Below are 8,377 nucleotides of genomic sequence, written 5' to 3'. Positions count from 1 at the left end.
TATGAGGGGCAAATTTTTCACACAGAGGATGGTAGGTATATGGAACAAGTTGTCAGAGGAGGTGGTAGAGACTGGTACAATCACAGCATTTAAAAAGCATTTGGACAGGTACAGGGTTAGGAAAGAGACAGGCTTGTGGGCCAAATGCGGGAAACGGGGATGAGTGTAGATAGGCATTTTAGTCAGCATGGATGAGTCACACTGATGGGCTCGTTTCAATGCTGTATAACTCTGACTATGAGAAGATGGTGGGCAGTGGGGAGATGGATAAGCAAAAGATGATATCCATGAGATGATGAGACCAGGGTTGCTAGGGGGATGAGTGGTTGCAGTCCTCTGGTCAAATGGGTTTCAGAAAGTAGTTAGAGGGTGATAATTCAGGCAAAGAAGCATAATGTGTCAGGCTGTGCAAATAGAGAGAGAAAAACTGATCCAGTATCACAGGTGGACGATTTGCAACTGAAATGGCCTGAAATGTTAACTCTTTCTCTTTCCACATCTCCAAACTACATTGTCATTCGATTTTCTAGCCCATTGTCTTTGCAGTTGACACCATATCTCCCAGCCACTGTTTCAGGCTTTTTATTTTTACATAGCTAGCTGTTTGTGGGTGTCCAGTGAAGAAACCAAACCATACATTTAGATTTTTCATTAGAATCCTACAGTTGTTTCTGGTGCAGCTCTATCACTGCTCTGTTATATTCACCTTGGAGCCAACCTGACTCTTCAATGCTGCTGTCCACTTCCAGCTCTAATATCTTTCATCTGTGCTGCTGCCTCTATCCATTTGCTGCTAATGTTATAATTAATAAAAGATATTGTTAGAATGTTTGATGGAATTTTTGTTTTCGAATAAAAGCTGATTATTTACTCTGCAAAAAGATTCTGTAAGCCTTTTCTCCTGTCCTGACTATAGTGATCACCAGTTCAGATTGATAGAAGTGGAAATTAGTCAATCAGTCATATTATAAATTGTAGGGATTAAAATTGAGTTGGTAGATTGTACTAATAGAATCCCACCACTACAAAATAAAAATAAGCCAAGATGCTCAGTTTTTGGCACTGATTTTATGTCCTATTGTACTATAGCTGGGTGACCATTTGTTCTAATTAAAATCTGAATTGTCTTAATACTAAGTTTGTTCCTCCTGTGTCCTCATTGACACAATTGTCCTAGTTTTCACGTGGAAGATAAACCAGAGAATGATGTGCATTATCATCAAACCACAGCCACATAAGGCAATGAAAGCTTATTTTCAAGACACTTATACCCTGGGTATGTATGTCCTTGACAACAAACTTGAAATTTGAACAACTTGCTTTTATATCAACGAGTGATTGATCCCCCTATCCAGGGGGATGAGAATCCATGCAGAAAGACAGAGGGAATCAAAGCAGAGACCAAAGCAAAAGTTAGAAAAGCGAAAAGTAAGAGTGATACAGAAAAGTCGAAAGCAAAGGACAAAAAGGTTACTAGATTCTAAAAGGACAATGAGTGTAAGGGCACTTTATCTGAATGCCGATGGTATTCGAAACAAGGTCAGTGAACTTGTGGCACAAATCAGTACAAAGAGGTATGATTTAGTGGCTATTACAGAAATGTGGTTGCAGGGTGGAGATGAGTGGGAATTAAATATCCAAGGGTATCAGGTAGGATAGGCAGGAAGGTAAGGGAGGTGGGGTAGCACTTTTAATTAGGGATGAGATCAGGGCGATAGAGACAATATAAGATTTAAGGAGCAGAATGTTGAGTCCATCTGGGTAGAGATTAGGAATGGTAAAGGGGAAAAGTCACTGGTGGGAGTTGGCTATAGGCCACCAAATAATAACATTACAGTGGCACAGGCAATAAACCAAGAAATATTTGATGCATATAAGAATGGAACGGCAGTTGTCATGGGGGACTTTAACTGTCACATAGATTGGGCAAATCAAGCTGGTCGAGGCAGTCTTGAGGAGGACTTCATTGAATTCATCCCTGATAACTTTCTTGAACAGCATGTTAGTGAACCTACAAGGGAAAATGCTATCTTAGATCGGGTTCTGTGCAATGAGACAAGTAAAATTAATGATCTTGTCGTTAGGGATCCTCTTGGAAAGGGTGATCATAGTATAATTGAATTTCTCATTCAAATGGAGGATGCAATAGTTTGATCTAAAACCAGTGTATTATGCCTAAACAAGGGAGACTACAATGGGATGAAAGAGGAGCTGGCTGGTGTAGACTGGGAACACAGGCTATATGGTGGGACAGTTGAGGAAAAGTGGAAGACTTTCAAAGAGATTTTTCACATTGCTCAAAAAAAAAGCATGTTCCAGTTAAAAACAAGGAGAGTAAGGATGGGGAGAGCCAGCCTTGGATAACTAAGGAAATAAAAGAAGGCATCAAGCTAAAAGGTCATGCATACAAAGTCACCAAGAGTAGTGGGAAACTGGAAAATTGGGAAAATATTAAAAAGCAACAAAGAACTGCTAAGCATGCAATAAGGAAAGGGAAGATAGATTATATAAGTAAACTAGCACAAAATTTAAAAACATAGTAAAATCTTTTGTAATTATATAAAGCAGAAAAGGGTGGTTAAAGTGAATGTAGGTCCCTTGGAAAATGAGAAGGGGGAATTAATACTGGGTAATTGAAAATGGCCAAGGCCTTGAACGACTATTTTGTGTCGGTCTTCACAGTAGAGGACACATCTGATGTGCCAAAGAGAGATGTTATGGATGTGATGGGAGGTGAGGTCCTCGATACAATCGCTGTCACTAAACAGGTAGTGATGAGCAAACTGGAGGGCATAAAGGTAGACAAGTCCCCTGGTCCTGATGGGATGCACCCCAGGCTACTGAAAGAAATGGCAGAAGTTATAGTAGCAACGTTTGTGATACATACCAAAATTCTCTGGACTCTGGGCAGGTCCTGGCGGATTGGAAGACAGTGAATGTCATGCCACTGTTTAAAAAAGGATGTAGGCAAAAGGCAGGTAACTAGAGGCCAGTTAGCTTAATGTCTGTAGTTGGGAAAATGTTTGAAGCTATCATTAAGGAAGAAATAGCAAGACATCTGAATAGAAGTGGTTCCATCAGGCAGACACAGCAGGGATTCAGGAAGGGCAGGTCCTGTTTGACAAACTTACTGGGGTTCTTTGAGGATATAATGAGCGCAGTGAATAGAGGGAAACAGGTGGATGTTGTGTACTTTGATTTCCAGAACGCGTTTGATAAGGTGCTGAATAAAAGACTTATCCATGAGATAAGGATGCATGGAGTTGGCAGTAATGTATTAGCATAGATAGAGGATTCGTTAACCAATAGAAGGCAGAAAGTTGGGAAAAATGGGTGTTTCTCTAGTTGACAATCAGTGGTGAGCAGAGTACCACAGGGGTCGATGCTGGGCCTGCAACAGTTCACAATAATCATTAACAATTTGGAAGAGCGGACCGCGTGTAATGTATCTAAGTTTGCTGGTGACACTAAATTGAGTGGAAAAGCAAATTGTGCAGAGGATGCGGAGAGTCTGCAGAGAGAGATAGATAGGTTAAGTGAGTGGGCAAGGGTCTGGCAGATGGAGTACAATGTTGGTAAATCTGAGGTCATCCACTTTGGAAGGAAAAATAGAAGATCAGATTATTATTTAAATGGTGAAAGATTGCAGCATGCTGTTGTGCTGAGCGACTTGGGAGTGCTTGTGTATGGATTGCAAAAGGTTGGTCTACAGGTGCAACAGGTTATCAAGAAGGCAAAAGGAATGTTGGCCTTCATTGGTAGAGGGATTGAACTTAAGAGCAGGGAGGTTGTGCTGCAACTGTACAGGGCACTGGTGAGGCCACACCTGCAGTACTGCGTGCAGTTCTGGTCTCCTTACTTGAGGAAGGATATACTGACTTTGGAGGCAGTGCAGAGGAGGTTCACCAGGTTGATTCCGGAGATGAGGGGGTTAGCCTATGAGGAGATATTGAGTCATCTAGGACTATACTCGCTGGAATTCAGAAGAATGAGAAGGGATCTCATAGAAACATATAAAATTATGAAAGGGATAAATGAGATAGAGGCAGGAAGGTTGTTTCCACTGGTAGGTGAGACTAGAACTAGGGGACATAGCTTCAAGATTTGGGGGAATAGATTCAGGATGGAGATAAGGAGAAACTGCTTTTCCCAGAGAGTAGAGAACCTGTGGAATTCTCTGCCCAGGGAAGCAGTAGAGGTTACCTCATTAAATTTATTTAAGACACAAGTTAGATAGATTTTTGCATAGTAGGGGAATTAAGGGTTATGGGGAAAAGGCAGGCAGGTGGAGCTGAGTCCACGACCAGTACAGCCATGATCTTATTGAATGGTGGAGCAGGCTCAATGGGCCAGATGGCCTCCTTCTGCTCCTATTTCTTATGTTCTTATGTAAGGGAGTGTTGGTGGGACAGGGACGTGGTTATAGTGTGCTTGAATAATCTGAGAAAACAAAGTTTGTGGGCTTCTGGAATATTTCCTGAATGTTAACCAGCACAGGCACATCAAGTGGAGATTGAATGTTGAAATGAGTCTGTCCAACTTTCTTTCTATTCTGACAGTACTTTAATGCAAGACTGCAATCTTGGCAGAGAGCAAATCTGCTAGTAATCTGATAAGGGACAGAAGGGAGAAGACCCATTTACTAGACAATTAAATAATGTTGTTGCCTGTAATTTTCAGGGGTCCCAGGCAGCAGGCACAAGAGGGGGGAGCACCACATTCATTACACAACATTCATGGCTCGGCTTGATTGGCCATTAAGACTCCCCCAGCAGCTCAGAGACAAGAGACACTAAAATTAGCATCAGTGGGGCTATAAAGAGAAAAGATGAAACAGCAGCTCTGCACACAGCCACAGGCTGAAGGGCAGGCTATGGGAGGAGATTTAACAGGTATGTCACTGAGGTGAAGAACTTCTGCTGCACAGAGGCAAGAAATTGGAATGTTGAAACAAACTGCAAATACTCAATAGCCAGGAGCCAGTGACACCACAGAATGTAACCAGGTAATGTGGCAGAAAAGTAATACATGAGAAAGGAAAGAAAAAAATGGAAAAGGGTAGTTGGAACTGTGTGGTTCCCAGACCAGTGAAGGATTGGTGGGAGAAGTATACAGAGGGCTAAGCAAGAACGAGAATTGTGGAGATCATCGTGACATGTTTTTGGTTATTAATAAATTTAAATGTTTCATGAGCTTCTGACTCAAAGGTTCTATAAATTTGTGGCAAAATTTAGAGCTCCTAATGCGTTACATGGATCAATGTTTCATAATTGTATGAAAAGGTGTGTTCTTGCTAAATTTGTTAATTCTTGAGACTCTACATCCAGAATCAGAAGGAATTTTGAGCAAAAAACTAGAGATTAATTTTTAATTGCAGACATGGGCTTGTTTTTGTTTAACCAATAGATTTCTTGACTGCTGTGGGAAATTAGAGATAAGGTATAGTAAGATAAAGAGATCACCTTGAAACCAAAATTCAAAGTTACAGTAAATTTAAATCCATGGAGCATTTAAAAATAGTCTGAGTTTGGCTATAGTTAAGAAACCGCATTTGCTTCAAGAAGTCTTAAGTTATTCTATGGTATTAATTCAAGTAGTCATTAAAGTGCAGATTAATTCAACTATTGCAAGTCTGAGAGCTTGGTTTTCAGATTGATTCCTCCCACATAGAGGTTTTATCAAGGAACGAGGAAGCATAAACTTGATTGAAATTAAGATGTATTATATCAATGCAACAGATTAATAAAGAATAAGGTAAGGAAAAGATTTTATCCTTTGCCAAAGTAATGGTGAAGAATTTATTTTTTTACCTTAAGAAGTATTTTAAGAAAGGTTCCATTCTTTCAAAAGAGTCCACAACTTGTGTGAAGTGGCACCTTTCATATAAGAATATGATAATTAACGTCTTTTCAATTTTATTTAATTTCTTTTTCAGAGCAATTAGTAAGTATTGACCAGAGTAACAGACAACAGAGGGTTGATTGATGGTTTTTGAATTAGAGAAATGTGAATAGTGGCATTTCCTAGAGATGGGTGTTGGGGCAATTGCTGCTTTTTTTCTCTGCACTAAATAACTTAGACTAGGAGGTGCAATCCATAATTTTTAAGTTTGCATATGACACAAAACTTGGTAACATTGTGAACTGCAAGGTTAGTTATAGTTTGCAGCTGGATATAAACAGATCAGTGGAACAAGCAGACACATGGTAAGATGCAGTTTAACAGAGAGAATTGTAAGGTGATGCATTTTAGTAGGAAGAGTGAGGAGAAGCCATATAGAATATGGAACATAATATAGAATAAAGGATACTGTTGTTCAGGAGCAGAGGCACTTAGGCATACATGTGCACAAATCTTTGAACGTGGCAGAGAAAGTTGAGAAAGCAGTTAGTAAAGCATACACAATTCCAGGCTTTATCGAAAGCAGGGAAGTTACACCAAACTTTTATAAAAGACTGATGTGGCCTCTACTAGCTTATTGTGTTCATTTCTGTTTGCCACATTATAAGCAGGTCGTGAAGGCATTACAAAGACTCCAGAAAAGATTTACAAGAGTCCCAAGTCCTGGGATGAGTGACCACAGTTGCTAGGAGGTTGGGACTGTTTTATTTGGAAAAGAGAAGGCTGATTTGATAAAGTATATAAAATGATGAGGAATTTGTTCAAAGTGAATAGTGCAGGCTGTTCCACTTTGGTGGGTAGGGTTGAGGATTCGAGGTCACAGGTATAAAACAAAGGGGAAGAGAATTAAGAGTGACATAACTAAAAACATTTTTAAGTTGGAATCTCGAATGCAGAGGAAGAAGGAATAATAAATATGATTGAAAAGCGAAAGTATTAGGGACGCGCAATAAAGGACTTTATTCCTTGGAGTGTAGGAGACTGAGGGGTGATCTTATTCAGGTGTATAAAATCATGAGGGGCATAGATAGAGTGAACGCATAGTCTTTTTCCTGGGGTTGGGGAATCAAGAACTAAAGGGCATAGGTTTAAGGTGACTGGAGAAAGATTTAATAGGAACTTGAGGGGTAACTTTTTTTTTTACACAGAGGGTGGCAAGTATATGGAATGAGCTACCAGAGGAAGTGGTTGAGGCAGCTACAATAACAACTTTTAAAAACAGTTGGACAGGTACATGGATAGGAAAGGTTTTAAAGGATATAGGCCAAATGTGGGCGAATGGGACTAGCGTGGATGGGCATCTTGATCGGCATGGACCAGTTGGGCTGAAGGGCAGGCACAGTAGTGTACCGGTTAGCGTAACACTTTACAGCGCCAGCGACCCAGGTTCAATTCTGGCCACTCTCTGTAAGGAGTTTGTACGTTCTCCCCGTGTCTGCGTGGGTTTCCTCTGGGTGCTCTGGTTTCCTCCCATATTCCAAAGACGTACAAGTTAGGAAGTTGTGGGCATGCTATGTTGGCACTGGAAGCGTGGCAACACTTGCGGGCTACTCCCAGAACACTAAAGATGTATTTCACTGTGTGTTTCGGTGTACATGAGACTAATAAAGTTATCTTACCTTATCCATGCTGTATGACTCTACGAACGGTTCAACAGATAATCTGTTAGGTTCATTTATTTTAGGAAATAATAAATTTGGGACTTGTGTAGTGGGTTCCAACTCTTTGAACCATAGCAGTTTTCCTTATAACCTATTGAGTAGAAATGAAGTCCTATGTCCAATTACAAACCCCTTTTTTAAGTAGAATTAGGAGAGAATTCCCCACTTTGAGAATGGCTTTGAGCCCTGGGCTATGAGAAGCTAACCAGCATTAACAACCATATAAAATACACACTCACCACTGGCTCCCTCCACACCCGCCATCCATACCCCGACCACTTTTTTTTTAAGCCCGCGAAATGGACGCCGGGATGTGTAGTTCCTTTGCAGCCGACGCGGGGGCTTGCTCCGGGTTGCATGCCGGGATGTGTAGGCGAATAAAACTACACTACCCGTCGCCGCGCGCTCCTGCGCATGCGTGGCGACGGCCGCTGGCCAGGCCTTGAGTGCAGAGCGTTCGCCCTGCGGGGAATGAGTGAGTGTTTATCGGCTTGAACTGGCGGTGAGAGAGAGAGAGAGAGAGAGAGAGAGAGAGAGAGAGAGAGGGAGGGAGAGAGAGAGAAGGTCAAGTGGAGGGTTTAAGGTGAGGGAGGGTGGAGGGGAGAGTTACTGAGAGGTCTGGAGTGTGGAGGTTGTGTGTGTGGTCACTGGTGGGCGGCTGGTTCCTGGGTCATTGTCCTCTCTCTCTCTCTCAGGCACCGTCTCAGGGTTGTGACTTACCCCTTGGCTCTGCCCCTCGATCCCTGCTACACATTTATTTGTTTGCATTTTGTACCACGGTAGTTTTGTTGGTTGGGTGGGGGGAAGAATAGCCT

The 8,377-nt window shown here is 41.6% G+C and overlaps 1 protein-coding gene across 5 annotated transcripts in view; it reads left to right on the top strand.

Annotated features, from left to right (window-relative positions):
• Nucleotides 1-7,972: 7,972 nt before the first annotated feature.
• ei24 (EI24 autophagy associated transmembrane protein) overlaps nucleotides 7,973-8,377 on the top strand; it is a 36,836-nt gene continuing 36,431 nt past the window's right edge. For 3 of the 5 annotated variants that reach the window (XR_007958289.1, XR_007958288.1, XM_052039933.1), the window contains exon 1: nucleotides 7,992-8,037. The gene's annotated coding sequence lies outside the window, so the exon portion shown is untranslated. Of the gene's footprint in view, nucleotides 8,038-8,377 lie in introns of all 5 variants that reach the window. The other 2 variants (XM_052039930.1, XM_052039931.1) reach the window with 2 other exon arrangements.

Source organism: Pristis pectinata, chromosome 27 (assembly GCF_009764475.1).
Source record: "Pristis pectinata isolate sPriPec2 chromosome 27, sPriPec2.1.pri, whole genome shotgun sequence".
NCBI classification, from domain to species: domain Eukaryota; kingdom Metazoa; phylum Chordata; class Chondrichthyes; order Rhinopristiformes; family Pristidae; genus Pristis; species Pristis pectinata.
The sequence above is the reverse complement of the archived record's forward strand: the minus strand, read 5'-3'. Positions and strand labels throughout refer to the sequence as shown.